The 21494-nt window shown below is 37.7% G+C and overlaps 1 long non-coding RNA gene across 2 annotated transcripts in view; it reads right to left on the bottom strand.

The window, feature by feature from the left end:
- LOC149749771 (uncharacterized) overlaps positions 1-21494 on the bottom strand; it is an 83369-nt gene that overhangs the window by 45112 nt on the left and 16763 nt on the right. The gene's annotated exons all lie outside the window — the stretch shown is intronic.

Below are 21494 nucleotides of genomic sequence, written 5' to 3'. Positions count from 1 at the left end.
CTTTACTCCAATTTAAATCTGAAAATTCATATTAAGCAGCCAGAAGCGTCCTAACTAAACTCAAGAAAATGGAGGCAATGTCTTCAGATTTAATGATTTTAAAATCAGTGTGTGAGTTGACTAAATTTGTTTATAGCATTTTTTGTTGAGCAGGAAGTTTTAAGCATATTTCTTAATGCTTTCATTGTGCAACTTAACTTTTTTCCACTGTAAACATATAAAAATGTAAATATGCAGTGAATCCATAGATGATCTGAGTCCTCTTAGTTCACTCTGCCTTCCCACAGGTGTGTATTCCTCTAGCACTAATCTTTGAATTATATTCAAAGCAATCCTGATCAATATAGAAGTCCTGAACTTAACTACTTCGTTACTGCAGAGTTTACAGAGGTGAATTCTGGGTGAAATTTCTAAATCATGCCTTGTTACCACTGGAGATATTAAGTATAGGGCAATTTACCCTGTGTCGCCATACATTTCACAAAGCTGCTAAGTTAAACACATTGCAAAAATAACTGCAAGGGCAATTTTAAAATTTCTAAACATTTAGAATATTTCAAATAGACTAAAACTTACCTAGGGGAAAAAGTAATGTATATTCATATATTCACCACACCACAGATTCAGTTTGCCAAATTTGCCTCAAAACTTTTGTTTTTAATGGACTAGGTCTTCACAGATATAGAGATATAGCTAAAGCTTTCTGTGAACTGCTGCTCAATCTCCCACATCCTCCCCCACCAGCCCTTTCCCAGGCACTCCCTCGAATGACTTTGGTGATTATCATTACTGTCCATATTATTCTTTTACAAAATATTTCTCCCTAAAAAATATTTGCAATATTTTCCCTGTTACTTTAAACTTTATATAAACCGTATTTACAATATGCTCAACATAGAATAACACCCGATAAATGCTGTTAGTCTTTTTGTCTTTTTGCCATGGCATATGCTTTTTTTTTTGTCTCTTGACACTGCATTTGAGGTTTACTATGTTGAGACATGTAATTATGATTAATTCCCTTTAGCTGTGTCACTGGGCTCTAATCAAACCACTCCTGTCTGAAAGCATCTTTTTCTTTCTTTCGCCCAGCAGCTCCTGGGATCCAGCCACCAGCTCAGGAATGCCTCTCTCCCAAGACTACTTCCTTTGACCTTGGTTTTTTAAAACACTTTGTTGGTATAGAGTGATTTTTTCTTGTAATTTAAACAGGCCTAGCATTACTGTTTCCATTTAATGGACATGAGATAATTTAGAGGTTTTAAAGTGATTTTATGTATAGACCATGTAAACTGAATAAATAAATACATGAAAAAACAAGTAAAAGAAAGACCTTGTAATAAACATTATGTACTGTATTTAATGTTTTAATGCAAATGATTCCATAATTAAGTCTGTATATGTTTCCCTGCTCACATACTAGGGAGTTTTTCTAAAATCACAGCTAGTAACAGAACTGCTAGGTTAAAAATGGGTACAATTTTACTTACTAGATACTACACAATTGTTCTGCAAATTAGGCTTATCAAGCTATGCAAAAGACAACAGGGTCTAAAAATGTCGCTTTCTAAACACCCTTACCAACATTTGGTATTGTAAGAATTTAAAATATTTTACCGATTTCCTGGATCTCCTTGTTTCTCATATATTTCACCAATTTCTAGTGAAGTTGAACATCTTATCAATTCTTTATCCATCAGTCCAGTATGGTTCCTTCTAGAAATTGCCTGCTTCGATCCTCATTTGTCCATTTTCCTGTTAGTTACTGTCCTGCTAATTTATAGAAATTCTTTATAAATATGAAATATTGATCCTACATTGTTTACATGTGTTGCAAACATCTACTCCCAGTTTGTGACTTGGCTGTTTATAGTGATTTTTATTGAACAGGATATTTTTATGTGGATCAATGTGTCAACTCTTTTATTCAAGGTTTGAATTTTATATTTCATTAAACAACCTCATTCTTATTTTAAGTTTATAAGAAATCATCTTACATTTTATTTTTAATATTTTATTTACATAATTAGGTATTTAACCTAAATGCAACAGATTTTTTTTATATTTGAATGGTATAGATTTTTCTCTTCTATATGGATAACATAGTACTTCCAGGTTAGTTATTTACCAGTCCATTTTTTTCTTCAGTGATCTGTAATGTCATCTCTATTATGTATCACGTTAACATTCACATGCAGGCAACAGCATTCTTTCCCTGGTTTAAAAAATCTAGATCAAGAGGACAGTAAGTTGTTTTAGTCAGCTCAGCCTGCCATAACAAAATGCCACAGGCCAGGTGTCTTAAACAACAGACATTTATTTCTCACAGTTCTGAAGGCTGGGAAGTCCAAGATCAAAGTGCCAGCAGATTCAGTGTCTGGTGAGAGCTGATTCCTGGCTACAGAGGGCCTCCTTCCAGCTTGTGCGTACATAGCCTTTCCTCCATGTGTGCTTGTGGGGAGGGAGTTGACTCTCCTGTCTCTTCTTCTTATGAGGACACGAATCTCATCATGAGGGCATCACCCTAAACCTAACTACATCCCAAAGGCCCTCCAACCATCACACTGGGGGTTAGGGTTTCAATATATGCATTTCGAGGGAGCACACAAAACACTGAGTCCGTAACATAGGTGCTCAATAAGTGCTCTTTGATGCATCAAAAAGTAATTTAGGGCTTCCCTGGTGGCTCAGTGGTTGAGAGTCCGCCTGCTGATGCAGGGGACACGAGTTCGTGCCCTGGTCCGGGAAGATCCCACATGCCGCGGAGCGGCTGGGCCCGTGAGCCATGGCCGCTGCGCTTGCGCATCCGGAGCCTGTGCTCCACAACGGGACAGGCCACAACAGTGAGAGGCCCTAGTACCGCAAAAAAAAAAAAAAAAGTAATTTAAACTGATTCTCTGCAGCAGCCTATTACTGAAACATCTTTTAAATCATCTTTCCCCTCTATGAATACAGAGCTAACCCTAGCTATAGAGGAGCCACATCATTTGGGTATTTAGCTTATAATATTCTAATTGTACACATCTAGGGAGATAAAGAGAGAAGGAGAGAAACAAGAATTTAAGTAGCCTGAGTGAGTCTGCCTGCCCTTCCATGCACTAAATATAACCAGGGGGGTAGTGAACAGGGAGACACAAATTAACTGTGCCTACAAGGTATGTCGGTCCCTGGAACCTCTCTCAGAGTAATCAGCTTGCAGTGTGTGCAGTGTGGTTCTAGTTTGAAGATATGCATTTTTCATATACGTATTTTACTTCATAGAATTGTACACAAATCTACTTACGCTGCACTTTATGTCAAACTTAACGGATTTCTAAAGGCATTTTTTTACTATACATGGTTTTTGCCCTAAGTGCTGACTAAACCCTAATTGCTGAGGCAGACACTACTCCACCGTAATCAGTGTGTCAACAGAACATCAAAATACTCTTCTTCTTTAAACAAGAGGTCAGATAAAAAGAGAAGTTTCTAGTCTTCACTCACAGGTGAACCAAGAGGTGCAGGGATAAGAGTGATTTCTGAGATAAAGCCAGCATGAAATAGAAAACTAGTGAGGATGTGCTGTATAGCAAGGGGAACTCTACTTGGTGCTCTGTGGTGACCTGGATGGGAGGGAAATCCAAAAGGGAGGGGAATATGTGTATACATATGGCGGGTTCACTTCACTGTGCCGCAGGAGCTAGCACAACATTGTAAAGCAACTATACCCCTGATTAAAAAGCAAAAATAAAAACAAAAAACCCCAGCATGTCTTAGTTTCCAAGGTAAACACAGGTATACCAGGACCCTGAAAACCTGGAAACAGAGCCTCTGTCCACCAGCAACAACTGGGCAACAACAACTTGGCCCTTTCTTCCTGGATGAAGAAATGAGTTTGCTGACACTGTGTTTGTTTCAAGACCCAGAAAGTGCCAAATACTATGAAGTCACAGAAATGAACATGACACGTTATGGTGGAAGCTCTTCTCAAAAGATGGCAGACACATTGAATAGAAAAGGGTTTGGCTGTACCAAGAAGTGAGTTTCTCAAAGCTACAGAGAGAATGACTTTGCAGGGACAGTGGCATTGCTGAGAAGGTGATTCCCTTAGGAACACTGTTGACAAACAAAGCTTTGCTGATAGTGGCTACACCTGCCAATTCTCTGTGTGGCTAACTCACTTCTGATAACCTTTTATATCAGCTTGTTATGTCAGGAACTTAATCCAGCCCAGCAGTGGTTTTGTGGTGCTGTCCAGACAAGCTATTCTCACCTGAAATGCTTCAATGGCTGTATCTATCCAACGGCAAGGAAAATTAGAATAATTTTCCCAACAATTTATTATACCATAGTAATAGTTTACCTGAGGAACTGGGAGCAGAATTCATTCCCCATTCTTTAAAGCATGATTCCTTTCTGAATCAATCACAGGATATTAGCTCTTCTAGGTATCTCAGAGATTACCAAGTCCCATAACTTGGATAAGAATCTGCAAAGGAGAGGCACTGAGTAGTCCACAGTCGCAACGCTAAGAGGCAGAGCTGGTCTTAAACACCGCTTTCCTAAATCTTTGCATCCTAGATCTTCGCTCAGCATTTGCATCCACAAAGCCAAATGCCAATAAGCTAAAAAGGATCCTATCAATGCAGCTATTTTCTTGCTTAAACAATTTACTACTTTAAGAGACTAGAGGCCTAAAACTTTGTGCTCCTAAGAGCTTAAATGGAATGACACAAGAAAAAATCTGTATAACTGAGGTTATCTGTAATGCTCTTTTTTTTAAAGTTAAAAAAAAAAAAGGAAAGAAAATGGCTGTAATTCTTCTCCACTGACTAGGTTTACTTGGGGTTGGTTATTATTTCAGAGTAGCATGTTTTAAAGGGACAGTCAGGTCTCAACGGCATGAAGAAAGGTGCACAATTTTTTCTGAAGCTCATCAAATTAATAATGACAATAATAATAAGACTAATAATATGATAGCTAGCTTTTATTGAGTTTGTGGGGTTTTTTTGTTTTTTTGGTTTTTTTTGGCCACACCACACAGCATGCGGGATCTTAGTTCCCAGACCAGGGATTGAACCTGTGGCCCTTGCAGTAGAAGCACAGAGTCCTAACCATTGGACTGCCAGGGAATTCCCTATTGAGTTCTTATTAGTATCTAAGTTCTATTTATCATTTAATCCTCATAATAAACTATATGGTAGATATTATTTACCTATGAGAAAACTGAGGCATAGAGGAATTTTAAACCTTATGGAGGAAGGAATTGAATCTAGGAATGCCTCCTTAAAAATCACAACCTTAATCATTCCTTACTGAGATGATCCTCTTACAAAGATAGGGAGATGGACTTCAGAACTCTCATCGTCTTTTCTGGATTTAGAATTTTAGTTCACAAAAGGTGAATCTGCTACCTGGTTTGCTGGTACCCTCAAAGAGTTAATGATCCTTCCAAGGCAGAAATTCCCTGGAAGGGAGTAATTCACAGCCTGGGGAAATGCAGACCAGTACGTATAACATGGTAAGCAAATGAGTTCTTTCTATTGCAGTGTCGAGGCTGACACATTACATAGGATCCTCTCTGCATCCTGTGGATAGCAGCATCTATATAATGTACTCAAAATAAATAAGGCTTTGAGTGTATGGGAAAGATAATCACAATTCAATTTACACAGAGACATGAATCGTCTACTGTACATTACAATGACTGCTCAACTTCTCAAAGAAAACATTCGTTCTTCTTCTTTCCCAAAGAGCATCTTGCTCATCTACTAACTTCATATTTTCAAATACAGCTGTTTCCCTCTCAGAGGTCAGAAATGCCACCACACATACTGGATCCCCTTGAAGGGATCAAGAGAGAGTCAAGTTCTCAAAAGTGCCTCATGAGCACAAGAAGAAGGTCCAAGTAGTGTATGAAGGGGGATGAGACAGTTTCCATTCTCTTGAAAGATGGCTACTCTCAACTGTAATGGATGGTCAGAGAGTTGCTGGTGAAGAGGGACCGACACACTGCTGCGGCAAGGCACACAGGTGCAGAGTTTTGGAGTATCTACAGGAGAGCCTTCCATCCCTCAGAGCCAACAGTATGGCAGTGATTCCAAACATACAGGCAAAGCTCCACCCTCAAGGCCGTATTACACGTACGTGGCTAAAAATGGAAACTTTCCTACTGTCCCAAAATGGGGACGCTGTTAAACACATATGGTGCATTCTCGTTAAGGAATACTATGTGGTCACCAAAGACCACACTTAAAAAGCACAAACAGTAAAAGATAACAATAAATATTAGATTCTACTACTTTTATAAGTTTTGTAGTTTTAACTCATTCTCTCCTTTTTTTCTCTCTCTTCCTTTCCTTTCCTTTTCTTCCCCATTAATTCAAACAAAAAACTACATTGGAGATAGTGTGGTAGGGAATATACCAAAACGATGAAAGGAGCTCTCTGTGAACTGGTCATCATTATTTCACTTTAAAGAGGGGAAATGTAAGGATCAAAGCGGTCCAATGTCTTTGACCCTGGTGTACAGTACTGGTAAATTGGGGTGATATAATACCATGCTGCTTCACACCTACCCACTGAATTTAACACCCCCCACCCATTCCTCAGTTGTGAAATGATGACCTTTCTGATCTCTTCAAATGCTGGTGTAAAGGGGTCCAGACACATATGACTGTGAGACTTACATGTTCTTACCATAAAAAGTTCACCAAGTTAAACGTATTATAATTTCAGAAGTCATATTATTAGAATTAAAATTATCAGGTCTTTAGTGTGTATATTATAAAAACAAGTTCTAGTTGAAATGAATTATTTTAAATTAATGAGCAGACCTGAAAATCCATTTTCATTCATTCACTCATTTGCCATATATTTATTGAGCACCTTCGGTGTCCCAGGTCTTGTGCCTGACTCCAGGAATATAAAAATTAATAACATAGGCCCTACTTTCAAGAAGATCAATGTCAAGTGAAACATGATATACACACACACTAAAGTTGCACACACATGCTATGGTAATTATAATGATAGGGATAGTCCCAGGTATGAGTTAGAGAGGCATGAAGAAAAGTAACAGCCTGTGAAGGATTCCTGAAGAAAAGAAGGGAATGCCTTAGTCAAATTATATAGTATTAATAGAGATATCTAGGGGGACAGGGATAAGAAAGAACATGCCAAAGAGCTGGAAAACACTGAGTTCAAAGTAAAGAGAGACAAAGGATGAACTTTTCCACCTGGAGCAGATGACAGCAAAACTTGTTCACCAGTTATAGTTCAGATGTGAACCACTACAGGGAATTGACAAGATAATCAAATTAATGCTTATATTCATCTTTACCATGTATTTTCCATAGCTGCTAGAGCTCTCCAATGGTTATATAAAAGATGGCTTTAGTGGGACAAGCCATGTTCCCCCACCCAAGTACAACAAACCAATTTGTGTAAGACATGCTGAAGCCTTGAATTAGGGAAGTGGTGACAGGGATAGAGAAGGAAGAACAAATTTAGAAATTAAGTAGATTAATCTATATGATCAAGGTATGGACCATCCCAATATACATACAACCTCAGGATTTGCATACTATTTCAGGGAGTCAAATAATTTAAAGCTCATCCTAAGTGTCTATGAATACTCAATTAAGAATGCTTCATCTATAATAAGTAAAACTGTGATGAATACCTGTGGAAATTAATTTTCACTTCAAACTATCAAACTACCATTGCTGTTAAACACCTACAATGAAGACTGGCCTACTTCTCAAACTGATTCAGTGAAATTTTATTTTAGATATGGTTTATTAGGGGGCTTCCCTGGTGGCACAGTGGTTGAGAGTCCGCCTGCCGACGCAGGGGACACGGGTTCGTGCCCCGGTTCGGGAAGATCCCACATGCCGCGGAGCGGCTGGGCCCGTGAGCCATGGCTGCTGAGCCTGCACGTCCAGAGCCTGTGCTCTGCAACAGGAGAGGCCACAACAGTGAGAGGCCTGTGTATCGCAAAAAACAAACAAACAAACAAAAAATGCACATGCCTTTTGACTCAGAAATTCCGCCTCTAGGAATTTTATTCTAAGGAAAAATTGGAAATTGGCACAAAGATATGAAACACAGATGAATTCATTTTTGCAGAATTATGGAAAGAGGGGTAAGACGACTAGGTAAAAAGCCAGAAAACTGCAACAGGAGTTAGAAAGCTAAATCATGGTACATCTGTGGGATGGAGTACCTTGCAGCTTTTTAAATTGTGGAAGAATATTTTTAATGACATTCAACGTCTCTGATGTTGGATTACATTTCTGCATGACTGTTATACTTCAAAGAAAAGGTTACTCTAAAAAAATTAATAATATATCTGGCCATTCTCACTTAGTATGTGGTTGTATCATTTAGATGTGTTTTTCAGAATATGTGTTTTTCAGATTTTCAGAATATGGAATGCTAGTAAAAACCAACAGTCAAAGAATTAAACTGTAGAATATGATAACTTCAATATTTTATTATTTGGCCTTTGTCTACACTCCCCTCAGCTCCATATACATCTCTAAACTATGGCTAAGGAGGTGAGAATTAATATAATTAACAAAGGAGGCCAACATTATGAGCATCATGAAGGAAGAAAATAAGAGAAAAACTGATAATTAAAAAACTGTCTATTTCTTGAATAAACCAAAATTTACTCAGTGAAGCTTTAAATTTAATCACATTAAAAAAACAGAAAGAACCTAAAAATCTACTCTTTCAAAAACATTAATTACTCAATAAATACAATTATAGCAAAGGATATTCTGTTTCTTGACTTTAGTTAGGGTCCATGTATGGGTTCACTTTGAGATGATTTACTGAGCTATAGGCGCTTTTGTTTATGTTAACTTCATATGTTTTCTTTATGTTAACTTCCAATGAAAACATTTAATATCTAAGTATTGAGAAGTAAATATGGTTGCAAATGCTTTGTATGTTGTGGATCCCATGTGAAGAAGAAAACTTTGAAGGAATTCATATCTAGCTAAGACAAAAAGAACTGAAATTCAAAGATTGAACCCTTTAAGTACAATAACAAAAGAAAAACTTGTCTGAATGGGTATATGACAAATAACATCTATTTAGAGAACTTAACAGAAATGGCTTTACTGTAATTAAGGCAACTGCCAGTCCTTTCCAAGATAGCACTCTACGATGATGGAAATGTCCAAATCTCCATTGCCCAATACAGTAGCCACTAGCCACATGTAGCTGTTGAGCATCTGAAGTGTGGCTGGTGTGACTAAGAAACTGAGCTTTCAAATCAATTTAAGTTAATTGAATTTTAATAGTCATATTTGGCTAGTGGCTACAGCACAGCTAAGAGTAAGCAATGGGAAACCAACTATTTAGCTTTAATTTTCAAGTTAATAAGATTGTATGTACTGGAGAAAATAAAATGAAACCACACTCTTCAGTCTCTACATCCCCTAGTCTGAAGTGCCTCGTTACTGCTGATAACACCTGCATGGCTGACCATTTACTCCCTAAGAGAAGAAAACTGACACTGCTTATACGTTCCAAATGACACTGCCAGTGAGCTTTATTTTCTAATGGAACAACTGCTTTCTAGTTAAACGGTTTTCTCTAAAGGTCTAAGGATTTGCTGTCATGAAAATATATGTTTTATCACCATCTTTCTCTTTTCTTTATTTTTTAAGTCAATAATAAGCTACAACTACTAGAAAATTATTTACTTTTTCTTGAAAATATTGGGACAATCACATTGTCCCTGTTTATGGCTCTATGAAGCTAGAAATTTGGTTATAAATGTCCAGCTTTCCAATCATGCACTGTATCGTTTTCACTCTAGAATGGACCATTTCTCTACAACCCTGGAACCTTACATAAACTTCCTCTCCCTATATTTCTCCTACATTTGGACAATTTCAAGTAGGCCTTCAGAATGCAGAGTTCAAGTTCTCCAAATGCCTTCCATAATATTCACCATTTGATTTTGTCTCTCTACTATGACCTGCTCTACGTTATATAGTAGTACTGAATATTTTGATAAGGGATTGTGATGCCTATTTAATTTTCTGTCTTCACAAACTATAAGCATGTGAGGTCAGGGGTTGTACCTTATTTGCTGTACACATATATAGTTTATTAATATTTTCTGGGTAAAATGAATGAAATAAATCAAATATTACTAAATTAACTACATCACTAGAGGGGTGAAAAACAAAAGACATATGTTAATTGTATTATTATTATTTTTTTTTGCGGTACGCGGGCCTCTCACTGTTGTGGCCTCTCCCGTTGCGGAGCACAGGCTCCGGACGCGCAGGCTCAGTGGCCGTGGCTCACGGGCCCAGCCACTCCGTGGCATGTGGGATCTTCCCGGACCGGGGCACGAACCCGTGTCCTCTGCATCAACAGGCAGACTCTCAACCACTGTGCCACGAGGCAAGCCCTGTTAATTGTATTTAAATTCATTTGATTACACACATGAGCAACAACACACTCTTCTCTAGTGCCTATGGCATATGAAACAAGAGAAGGGTAATAGGCTGCAAGCCTAAGGAAAAAATGTCAGAGCTGAAAATGAGAGATTTAACAAAAGAGGAACATTTTGTATGTTTGCATATATAAATGCCATCAGATATAACAGGGATCTGCCAATTTTTTTTTCTTAAATGGCCAGATAGTAAATATTTTACGCTTTGCATGGCGTAAGGTCGCCATCACAGATTCTTTTTTTTGGGGGGTAACGACCTTGTAAAAATGTAAAAACAATTCTTAGCCTACAGGTTATAGAAAAATAAACTGCAGCCTTCATTTGGCTGACAGATTATAGTTTGACTACTCCTGACATAGAGGATTAGCACTCCTAATGTGAACACTTAAATGATTTGTCATGCTTTGCCTCAAAGAAGAAAATTGGCACATATGGATGATAAATGTTACGTTAGTATGAATCTGAGGCTTCACATCCCATGTTTAAAAAGGAAAGACGAAGAAAGAAAAATAGTCATGGTAATTTAATCAGAACAACGTTGACCCAGTTACAGATGTGTTTGCAGATGGCAATCTGTATAAAATGGTCTGATTAATAAGGCCTGACATATGATAACACCAGGAACCCACACTCCATAGGATGTTAAAAATATCTAAAAATGCAAGTTGCAGAAAAGGACTCTTCCCCATAGGCTCATGGAGCTTCACTGAAGTAGATGAATCCTTCTTTGGAAAGTCTTATCACCATTGCTGGTTATGAAAGATATTGTATCCCATATCTACATTGTGTTTTTCTTTGGATTTTACTTAATCAGAGAAGTAAATATTTTAAAAGGGAGGCAATGTACCTTTTCTTTGTTCTGCCTCTAGAATTAGTGTATTATTCTCCAAATGATGCCAATTATTAGATTTTAAAAAGTGAACACAGTGTTATACTTAATAAATGCCTAAAAAGAGAATTCTCTCTCTTCTTATAACTGAGCAGGACCTTGTGGGGCCTTCCCAGGACAAACGTCCCCACCACCCCCACCCCGGCCACATGTCCTCCGCCTGCCTCTTGTTTGTAGAAAATATTTATTCCCCCAGGCCTCCACTGAGTCATAAAAGGCTGGCTCAAGAATTAATGATTGAAAGAATGTGAACACGTAGTAACAAAAAATAGTAGTTGGACCAGGAGAAATGGTAACAATTTACAGTCACAGAATCTTTAGTTCCTCCCTGAAGGACATAGATAACAGCATCTGACACATACTCTTGAGTTGTTTTGCATATACTAAAAACCCCACTAGACAGAAGAAGCTAACTGCATGATGACTATAAGCACGTAGGTCCCAGACCAGCTGGGGCCTGAGGACTGATGATGTTAATCCCTTGTCGCCATCCTGTTAACTCACCATCAACCAATCAGAGAATTATGCAGGAGCTTACCAGGCACCCTGCAACTATCTCCCTCAATTTGCCTTTAAAAACCCTTCCCTGAAATCCATGGGAGAGTTCAGGTCCTTACTTGGCCTTTCAATAAAGGCTGCACTCTCCTTCACAAGAGCTTGGCTTTACTATGTGTGGGCAAGTGGACCCAAAGGTCTAGTTTGGTAACACTCTTTCTGGCTTATTGAGTGAATTCTCCATTTACATCTTCTTTGTAGCTGCATCTTACAGGCTTAAGAACAATAGCTCACTACAAAGCACGTAAACAGAATGTATCTATTATCTCAATACCTTCAGACATGGTTAGTACTTACATATTCAAGTACAGAACAGACAGTCTCCTAGAGAACTTTAGTTTTTCAAGAAACACTGTAAAATGGTTCTAAAATAACCCCTTAATTTTGAGGGAGAGAAATGTCTAGGAAAAAAAAACAGTGTTACCCACAGAATAAAAAAAAAACAGGCTAAACAGAAATCAATCTTTTTTTTTTCCTTTTGGATTGCAAAAATTGCTAAAGTGGTTAAGGTAGCATACGATTTTTCTTTCTGAAGAACTTTGTCCAGTCTGACAAGTAAATAAATGTGTAACTCTCTCTCTCCTTTTATTGCTGTTGAAACAAGAAATGGAAAATAACTGCAGTGCATTTATGACATACTAGTTTCTTTCTCTACATGAAACACACAATGACAACACTATATAGATGAACTGTACCTTTGATTGAACACAGAATGGTGGACTAGCTTCACTTTTGTGGAAATGGATAATCTGTCATAGTTTCTGCCCCTGGAAAAAATTACAACCCAAAGGAAAACTACTGGAAAGCCTTTTTTTCTAACAGTGATAAAATATGAAACTGGTATTTTTGGTGTACATAAAATATTTTTTAAAAATTCCTAAGGAATGCTATCATCATCAAAGAATGCCTGAAGAATTTCATGTTTCAACACATACCACTTCTCATACGTCAAACCATATTATTTACCAAAAAAATCATTTTGAGATTGCTTCATGGTTATCATACTCTTGTCTGATCATCCATTCTTTATTATTACTTACTATTACCATTACTATTACTTTTGAAATAAATATGTATTATTAATGAAAATCTGCTTTATATATGGTATATATGTAAACTTAATTTTCCTCTCATACCCTGTAACCTGTAATATGCCAGATCAGTTAAAAGAGCATTTAAATGTTAAATGCTCCTATCACAGGAGTATAAAGTAGAAGAGGTAAAATTTCCCCAACCTCAGAAGAAAAGCATGATCAACTGATGTCCTTTTATGGAATTATAGCAACAAATTCCAGCCAAAAAATTTTCGATTCGTTATTTAAAAGATATTTTTCAAAAAAATAGAGTAAAAAGAATTTGTTTCACAGCATTGCTAAACAGTTTCATAAATCCAAATTTGAAAATAATGCCAAAAATCATACTGATTTTTTTCTTCTTTAAATAATAGTGAAGTTCCATTGAAACTGTTTTTTAAAGATTAAATAAATACTTCTGAAACTGCATGATTTTACTTTCAATACCAGTTTAGCTGGTCAAGAAATTTTGGTGAATTTTGGTATGAGAGTCTTTCTATTTCCCCTGCTCCAAAAAATCAGTAAAATAACAGGTTACAAAATCTGAAAAGTCTGGGTTTAATAAGCCAAGGTTTCTAGATTTAATTTACTCTGAAAAATAATTGTGCCTATAATACACTGGGGTTTTCCAAAAACTTCTGGAGTTGCCATTTGGGAAATCATTAGAAGAATATAAGTTTTCTCAATCCAGTTGAAATTTGAAGACTAGGTATATATACTTTTGATAATTATTCTTTACTTCTTTTGGGGTCTCTCTCTCCTATGCTAACACAAGCTGATTAAAAGTATACCGATCTTAAAGGAAAAACTGATATTCTACAATTTCTTCAATACTCTTTGTATACAACTCGTTGTCTAATTTTCTGCTTGCCAAAAATAACCCTGGGCCACATCACTGCTATGAAGATTAAAATTACTTTTAAATATATTCATTAGGTAATTTCTATATTTAGGATACATAGTCAAAATCATTATTTTTCATATTTACAAGTTGTCCTTAAGTATATATTTGGTTCTAGTTATAAATCTAAATGATTAATCTCCAAAATATACAAACAGCTCATGGAGATCAATATCGAAAAACAAACAACTCAATTAAAAAATGGGTGGAAGACCTAAATAGACATTTCACCAAAGAAGACATACAGATAGCCAAGAGGCACATGAAAAGATGCTCAATATCACTAATTATTAGAGAAATGCAAATCAAAACTACAATGAGGTATTACCTCACACCAGTCAGAATGGCCACCATCAAAGTATCTAGAAACAATAAATGCTGGAAAGGGTGCGGTGCAAAGGGAACCCTCCTACACTGTTGGTGGGAATGTAAATTGATACAACCACTATGGACAAGAGTATGGAGTTTCCTTAAAAAACTAAATTTAGAACTACCATATGACCCAGCAATCCCACTATTGGGCATATACCCTGAGAAAACCATAATTCAAAAGGAGATATGTACCACAATATTCATTGCAGCACCATTTATAATAGCCAGGACATGTAAGCAACCTAAATGTCCACTGACAGATGAATGGATAAAGAAGATGTGGCACATATATTCAATGGAATATTACTCAGCCATGAAAAGAAATGAAATTGAGTTATTTGTAGTGAGGAGGATAGACCTAGAGTCTGTCATACAGAGTGAAGTAAGTCAGGAAGAGAAAAACAAAGATCGCATGCTAACACATATATATGGAATCTAAAAAAAAAAAATGGTACTGATGAACCTAGTGGCTGGGCAGGAATAAAAATGCAGACATAGTGAATGGACTTGAGGACATGCGGAGGGAGAAGGGTAAGCTGGATTGAAGTGAGAGAGTGGCATGGACATATATACACTACCAAATGTAAAATAGATAGCTAGTGAGAAGCAGCCACATAGCACAGGGAGATCAGCTCAGTGCTTTTCGAAGACCTAGAGGGGTGGGACAGGGAGGGTGGGAGGGAGACTCAAGAGGGAGGGGATGTGGGGATATATGTATGCATATGGCTGATTCACTTTGTTGTACAACAGAAACTAACATAGCACTGTAAAGCAATTATACTCCAAATAAGATGTATTAAAAATATAAGTAGGGGACCTGGTCCGAGGAGCAGGGGCAGGAGCTGCGAGACCAGGGTGGTGCAAAAGGAAGTGGAGTTTCTAAGTTATCATTAAAGTGAAGAAACGTTATTATTTACTTGAACCTTCTTCTTGTCATAATCTTTGGAAAGATAGGTGTTTCAAGTAAGGGATCAGGACTCCCTCTTGCCAGAACACAAGAATCACAACTAATTGCTGAACAATCGTCGACAGGAAGACACTGGAACTGACCAAAAAGGATACGCCACTACCACAGATAAAGGAGAAACCACAATGAGATGGTAGGAGGGGTGCAATCACAATAAAATCAAATCCCATAACTGATGGGTGGATGACTCACAAACTGGAGAACTATACCACAAAAGTCCACCCAATGGAGTGAAGGTTCTGAGCCCCATGTCAGGCTTCCCAACCTGGGGGTCCAGCAATGGGAGGAGAAATTCCTAGAGAATCAGATTTTGAAGGCTAGCGGGATTTGATTAGAGGACTTCGACAGGACTGGGGGAAACAGAGGCTCCACTCTTGGAGGGCACACACAAAGTAGTGTGTACATTGGGACCCAGGGGAAGGAGCAGTGACCCCAGAGGAGACTGAACCAGACCTACCTGCTAGTGTTGGGGGCTCTCCTGCAGAGGCATGGGGTGGCTGCGGCTCACCATGAGGAGAAGGACACTGGCAGCAGAAGTACTCCTTGGCGTGAGCCCTCCCAGAGTCCGCCATTAGCCCCACCAAAGAGTCCAGGTGGGCTCCAGTGTTGGGTTGCCTCGGGCCAAACAACCAACAGGGAGGGAACCCAGCCACACCCATCAGCAGAAAAGCAGATTGAAGTTTTACTGAGCTCTGCCCACCAGAGCAACAGCCAACTCTACCCACCACCAGTCCCTCCCATCAGGAAACTAGCACAAGCCACTCAGATAGCCTCACCCACCAGAGGGCACACAGCAGAAGCAAGAACTACAATCCTGCAGCCTATGGGAAAAAAACCACATTCACAGAAAGAGAGACAAGATGAAAAGGCAGAGGGCTATGTACCAGATGAAGGAACAAGTTAAAACCCCAGAAAAAAAAACTAAATGAAGTAGAGATAGGCAACCTTCCACAAAAAGAATTCAGAATAATGATAGTGAAGATGATCCAGGACCTTGGAAAAAAAATGGAGGCAAAGATTGAGAAGATGCAAGAAATGTTTAACAAAAACCTAAAAGAATTAAAGAACAAACAAACAGAGATGAACAATACAATAACTGAAATGCAAACTACACTAGAAGGAATCAATAGCAGAATAACCGAGGCAGAAGAATGGATAAGTGACCTGGAAGACCGAATGGTGGAATTCACTGCTGCGGAACAGAATAAAGAAAAAAGAATGAAAAGAAATGAAGACAGCCTAAGATACCTCTGGGACAACATTAAACGCAACAACACTCGCATTATAGGGGTCCCAGAAGGAGAAGAGAGACAGAAAGGACCCGAGAAAATATTTGAAGAGATTATAGTCGAACACTTCCCTAACATAGGAAAGGAAATAGCCACCCAAGTCCAGGAAGAGCAGAGAGTCCCATACAGGATAAACCCAAGGAGAAACACGCTGAGACACATAGTAATCAAATTGGCAAAAATTAAAGACATAGAAAACTTACTGAAAGCAACAAGGGAAAAACAACAAATAACATACAAGGGAACTCCCATAAGGTGAACATCTGATTTCTCATCAGAAACTCTACAAGCCACAAGGGAGTGACATGATATACTTAAAGTGATGAAAGGGAAGAACCTACAACCAAGATTACTCTACCCGGCAAGGATCTAATTCAGATTCAATGGAGAAATCAAAAGCTTTACAGACAAGCAAAAGCCAAGAGAATTCAGCACCACAAAACCAGCTCTCCAACAAATGCTACAGGAACTTCTCTAAGTGGGAAACACAAGAGAAGAAAAGGACCTACAAAAACAAACCTAAAACAATTAAGAAAATGGTCATAGGAACACACATATTGATAATTACCTTAAACGTGAATGGATTAAATGCTCCAACCGAAACACACAGGCTTGCTGAATGGATACAAAAACAAGACCCATACATATGTTGTCTACAAGAGACCCACTCAGACATAGGGACACATACAGACTGAAAGTGAGGGGATGGAAAAGATATTCCATGCAAATGGAAATCAAAAGAAAGCTGGAGTAGCAATACTCATATCAGATAAAATAGACTTTAAAATAGAGAATGTTACAAGAGACAAGGAAGGACACTACCTAATGATCAAGGGATCAATCCAAGAGGAAGATACAACAATTATAAATATATATGCACCCAACAAAGGAGCACCGCAATACATAAGGCAACTGCTAACAGCCATAAAAGAGGAAATCAACAGTAACACACTAGTGGGGGACTTTAACACCTCACTTACACTAATGGACAGATCATCCAAAATGAAAATAAATAAGGAAACAGAAGCTTTAAATGACACAATAGACAAGATAGATTTAATTGATATTTATAGGATGTTCCATCCAAAAACAGCAGATTACACTTTCTTCTCAAGTGCACATGGAACCTTCTCCAGGATAGATCACATCTTGGGTCACATATCAAGTCTCAGTAAAGTGAAGAAAATTGAAATCATATCAAGCATCTTTTCCAACCACAATGCTATGAGATTAGAAATGAATTCCAGGGAAAAACAGACACATGGAGGTTAAACAATACGTTACTAAATAAGAGATCACTGAAGAAATCAAAGAGGAAATCAAAAAATACCTAGACACAAATGACAACGAAAACAAGATGATCCAAAACCTATCGGATGCAGCAAAAGCAGTTCTAAAAGTGAAGTTTATATCTATACAAGCCTACCTCAAGTAACAAGAAAAATCTCAAATAAACAATCTAACCTTACACCTAAAGGAACTACAGAAAGAAGAACAAACAAAACCCAAAGTTAGCAGAAGGAAAGAAATCATAAAGATCAGAGCAGAAATAAATGAAATAGAGACAAAACAATAGCAAAGATCAATAAAACTAAAAGCTGGTTCTTTGAGAAGATAAACAAAATTGATAAACCATTAGCCAGACTCATCAAGAAAAAGAGGGAGAGGACTCAGATCAATAAAATTAGAAATGAAAAAGGAGAAGTTACAACAGACACTGCAGAAATACAAAGCATCCTAAGAGACTACTACAAGCAACTCTATGCCAATAAAATGGGCAACCTGGAAGAAATGGACAAATTCTTAGAAAGGTATAAGCTTCCAAGACTGAACCATATAGAAAATATGAACAGACCAATCACAAGTAATGAAATTGAAACTGTGATTAAAAATCTTCCAAAAAACAAAAGTCCAGGACCAGATGGCTTCACAGGTGAATTCTATCAAACATTTAGAGAAGAGCTAACACCCGTCCTTCTCAAACTCTTGCAAAAAATTGTGGAGGAAGGAATACTCCCAAACTCATTCTATGAGGCCACCATCACCCTGATACCAAAACCGGACAAAGATACTACAAACAAAGAAAATTACAGACCAATATCACTGATGAATATAGATGCAAAAATCCTCAACAAAATACTAGCAAACAGAATCCAACAACACATTAAAAGGATCATACACCATGACCAAGTGGGATTTATCTCAGGGATGCAAGGATACTTCAATATACGCAAATAAATCAATGTGATACACCATATTAACACACTGAGAAGAAAAACCATATGATCATCTCAATAGATGCAGAAAAATCTTTTGACAAAATTCAACACCCATTTATGATAAAAACTCTCCAGAAAGTGGGCATAGAGGGAACCTACCTCAACATAATAAAGGCCGTATATGACAAACCCACAGCAAACATCATTCTCAATGGTGAAAAACTGAAAGCATTTCCAGTAAGATCAGGAACAAGCCAACGGTGTCCACTCTCACCACTATTATTCAACATAGTTTTGGAAGTTTTAGCCACAGCAATCAGAGAAGAAAAAGAAATAAAAGGAATACAAATTGGAAAAGAAGAAGTAACACTGTCACTGTTTACAGACGACATGATACTATACATAGAGAATCCTAAAGATGCCACCAGAAAACTACTAGAGGTAATCAATGAATTTGGTAAAGTCGCAGGATACAAAATTAATGCACAGAAATCTCTTGCATTCCTATATACTAATGATGAAAAATCTGAAAGAGAAATTAAGGAAACACTCCCATTTACCATTGCAACAAAAAGAATAAAATATCTAGGAATAAACCTACTTAGGGAGAGGAAAGACCTGTATGCAGAAAACTATAAGACACTGATGAAAGAAATTAAAGATGATACCAACAGATGGAGAGATATACCCTGTACTTGGATTGGAAGAATCAATATTGTGAAAATGACTATCTACCCAAAGCAATCTACAGATTCAATGCAATCCCTATCAAATTACCAATGGCATTTTTTACAGAACTAGAACAAAAAATCTTAAAATTTGTATGGAGACACAAAGAACCCCGGATAGCCAAAGCAGTCTTGAGGGAAAAAAACGGAGCTGGAAGAAACAGACTCCCTGACTTCAGACAATACTACAAACCTACAGTAATCAAGACAATATGGTACTGGCACAAAAACAGAAATATAGATCAATGGAACAGGATAGAAAGCCCAGAGATAAACCCACGTTCCTAGATTGGTAAACTAATCTATGACAAAGGAGACAAGGATATACAATGGAGAAAAGACAGTCTCTTCAATAAGCGGTGCTGGGGAAACTGGACCGCTACATGTAAAAGAATGAAATTAGAACACTCCCTAACACCATACACACAAAAAAACTCAAAATGGATTAGAGACCTAAATGTAAGACTACACACTATAAAACTCTTAGAGGAAAACATAGGAAGAACACTCTTTGACAGCAAGATCTTTTTTGATCCACCTCCTAGAGTAATGGAAATTAAAAAAATAAATAAACAAATGGGACCTAATGAAACTTAAATGCTTTTGCCCAGCAAAGGAAACCATAAACAAGACGAAAAGACAACCGTCAGAACGGGAGAAAATATTTGCAAACAAATCAACGGACAAAGGATTAATCTCCAAAATATATAAACAGCTCATGCAGCTCAATATTAAAAAAACAAACAACCCAATCCAAAAATGGGCAGAAGACCTAAATAGACATTTCTCTAAAGAAGACATACACGTGGCTAAGAAGCACATGAAAAGCTTCTCAACATCACTAATTATTAGAGAAATGCAAATTAAAACTACAATGAGGTATCACCTCACACCAGTTAGAATGGGCAGCATCAGAAAATCTACAAACGACAAATGCTGGAGAGGGTGTGGAGAAAAGGGAACCCTCTTGCACTTTTGGTGGGAATGTAAATTGATACAGCCACTATGGAGGACAGTATGGAGGTTCCTTAAAAAACTAAAAATAGAATTACCATATGATGCAGCAATCCCACTACCGGGCATATACCCAGAGAAAACCATTATTCAAAAAGACACATGTACCCCAATGTTCATTGCAGCTCTATTTACAATAGGCAGGTCATGGAAGCAACCTAAATGCCCATCGACAGACGAATGGATAAAGAAGATGTGGCACATATATATTACTCAGCCATAAAATGGAACGTAATTGGGTCATTTGTTGAGACATGGATGATCTAGAGAGTGTCATACAGAGTGACGTAAGTCAGAAAGAGAAAAACAAATATCGTATATTAATGCATATATGTGGAACCTAGAAAAATGGTAGACTTGAACTGGTTTGCAGGGCAGAAGCTGAGACAAAGATGTAGAGAACAAACGTATGGACATCAAGGGGGGAAAGCAACGGGGGTGTGGGGGTGGTGGTGTGATGAATTGGGCGACTGGGATTGACATGTATACGCTGGCGAAAAATAAATAAATAAATCTAACCACTTATGCTTTAAATAATGCCAAGGGAAAAAAGTTGCTTAAAAATATTCATTTAGAGCAGCAGTAATTGACCTATCGCCATTTGCTGGGTACCAGGGAAGCTGATATTTAGCCTTTCCAAGAATGTAATAGATAACTAATATCACAAACCAGACATCTATTCTATTCTGGCAGTAGCACCAAGGGTTTTATCCTGCAGAAATCTTGGACCAGCTTCCCTCCAAGTTTTCAGTCTCAAAATTTTAGGCTGGATAAGCTACCTCTCTCCCAGAGAAGTCATTGGCTCTGAGACTGCCACAGAAACAAAGCATACTTTTCTCTATTCGCCTATTTGCCATCCAGACTGTCCTGAAACTTGAGATCACTGCTGGGAACAAGTGAGAAAAAGGGTGTAAAAACTTCTTATTCCTCCCTCTTCCCAAGTCCATCAAACATAAAATCTTTGTTATACTGCTTTAGTCAACTTATGTTACCCCATTTGTGCAATGGGTTAAAAATAAATATGG

Source organism: Delphinapterus leucas, chromosome 3 (assembly GCF_059928025.1).
Source record: "Delphinapterus leucas isolate spDelLeu-1000000601 "Yukka" chromosome 3, BTC_Dleu_Yukka2, whole genome shotgun sequence".
NCBI classification, from domain to species: domain Eukaryota; kingdom Metazoa; phylum Chordata; class Mammalia; order Artiodactyla; family Monodontidae; genus Delphinapterus; species Delphinapterus leucas.
This window is presented reverse-complemented; position numbering and strand designations above follow the sequence as displayed.